This window comes from Nannochloropsis gaditana (assembly GCF_000240725.1).
Source record: "Nannochloropsis gaditana CCMP526 unplaced genomic scaffold scaffold074, whole genome shotgun sequence".
Classification (NCBI taxonomy): Eukaryota; class Eustigmatophyceae; order Eustigmatales; family Monodopsidaceae; genus Microchloropsis; species Microchloropsis gaditana.
The window spans coordinates 1-2,529 of NW_005803879.1; positions in this window are offsets into that span (position 1 = coordinate 1).

Sequence of the window (2,529 nt, forward strand, 5' to 3'; positions counted from 1 at the left end):
AAAAAAAAAACAGCCAGTCTTCCCATTGGGACAGGAGGAATTGGTGTCCATGTTGAGTTCGTGCGCGACCTCCCGCACCACACTCGATTGCTCTTGGGTGACACACTGTCCGCGGTCGCACAAGAATGATGTAGAAAAAGAATGGCTAAATGTAGCAGCATCGATTTCGACCTCCAATTTGAAGGTCCTTTTAACAGACTGTACGGTGTCAGGGGGGCCATACCAGCACAACTTGATAAAAGCCTCTCAGGCGGAATGAAAAATGCGGGGGTTCTTGCGATGCTATGTGGTCGCTCCTCCTCCACCCCTTAGTCGTATTAAGCTTTATCACCTGCTGAAAAGTGAGTTACACGAATTATACTTGGCATGGCGCTCGCGAGGATCAGGGCGATCGATCAATTTATTTCTTGGCCTTGACGTTGCGGAGAAGCGCCAAGAAGAACACCGCTCGTGTGGGGCAACCCCGCCAAGATCCAGCTTCTAGAGAGCCGCGGAAACCATATGTCTTTCTGTGTTCCACACATGCTATCTGTATGATAATGTGTCAGAAGCAATCCTGTTGCTGGCAAAGTAGCTGTCCAAGCGTTCCGATCAAGTGCTCCTGGAGACCGACCACGGGTCGTTAAAAGAAAAGACATGTACGAAAACGGCTAGGCAAGCGCTTCCAATACTTGTTCTAAAAGTGAAATTATCGGGGTCTAGAATTTAATTGTGACCTCCATAATCACGGCCCAGCATCGTACGCGTAATCATTCCTCCTGAGCTCAAGTTTGGATGATAGGAGGCAGATACACTCGAGCATTCCTGGAAATTTTCATTTGGAAGTGATGGGACGTCAAGCCCGCAAGAAAACTTCGAACTGAGAACTGGCCTATGGAGGACGTCAGTGACGCATCCAATACCATTTTTTTTCACTTTACGAGGCGTTGAATTTTCCTTCTACTTGCCGATAACATAGAAACATATCGAAGTGTAGAACGGAGCCATTTCTGTACTTTAACAGTGCAAAGTGTGCAATCATATCATTTGTGTGATATTCCCGCACAGTGCCTCCTCATTAAGCAGAGAGCTCAAAGCATTTTCTTTCTCATGTTAAATTACTTGGAAGTTTCCATCTCCTTTCTCTGTAATCAAGCGAAGTTTCAAATGTTGACCCACGTGAGTGCGAATTTAGGGGCCAATACGTCATAACATGGTAATGGCAAACGATTTGCCACTGTCCAGAGTGAGGTCTCCTTGTTATTTGTTTCAGTCGTGATTTGCTCAGAAGTCTTTATCTAAAGTGATTCCACATTTAGAAGCACAAATCTTCATTTCAGGGACAGCTGCTTGGCTTCTTTCCACTCCTCGATGCACGGTCGGACTTGCCTTGGATGTGCCTTTGTGATTAGCACAGTTATTCATGCGTCGGGGAAAACTATGGAAAGTCCTGGTGAAATACATCACTCTGGACGATATTTGAATGGACTAAAAAATAATCGGGATGCGAGGTAGCGAAAATGGGGACGCGACATCAAATTTTGTCCCATCTGCCTAAAACTGATAGAAATAGCAGTGTTGCTAGGCAGGAGACCATTGAACAAGTAGGGGAGGATAAAGATCTCATCCCTACTGAAGTTCGCAAGGAGATATTTGCGGACATCGATCGAGAGTTCAATCGCGAAGCAGTACCCATTTAATCCGACATTTAATCCGACATAATGACCAAACTTTCCGCTGCTACCACTGTCAAAACTGTCGGATCGCCCTCAGAGCAAATTAGGAGCGAGCTCATCAGAGGTAGAGGGACATTCCCGGGAAAGTTTTGTGTCATTCTTATTGTGAACCATTTGAAGAGTTCAGAGACAATAAAACAAGAACTGTGCAGATTTACTCTATATTGCGATTGCTTCTTTCATCGTGTAGTGCGCATGCGAATGCCAATAAACACATATAGTCTTAACGGCCTTGGGCTACAGTCCCACCGTCTAAAGGCCATCCGCTCCTGGAATGATAGTAAGTAAGCCATACAAATCCGTGGTCGGTACCCACAAGGAAGAAGAGGGAAACAAGATATAACCGTCAACGTACACTGCGGGTTCGCTTGTGTCCCCTTCCTTAAGGTTGTCTACCGTGTCATTCACGCAGGGTGCGCTATCTATTCCTCGTCATGCCACGCAAAGTGCTCTCGACAGCCAAATAGCATTGCGTTGTCGAATTGCACAAATTTCAGGGCCGCTCGCAAGGCCACATTGCACTTATTAAACTTCTGATATTTTAGCACAGCGACGAAATGATAGGGAAAAAGCACGGAAAAGGATTTAAAAAATGAGAGCGCGAGACCGTCTTGGCAGTCCTTACCGAAGCTAAGAACAATTTAAACTTTGCCTATTAAATGAGGGTGCAATCAAGAGGTGCACGACATGACCCGCTCACCAGAAATGCACTTTGGATCAGCGTAGGTAAGAGGGGATGACCAAAACAAAGCCTGTGCCTTGATGTCTGCTCCTATTCCTTCTTTTCTAGGCTCTCTATAATGAAAAAAAAAAA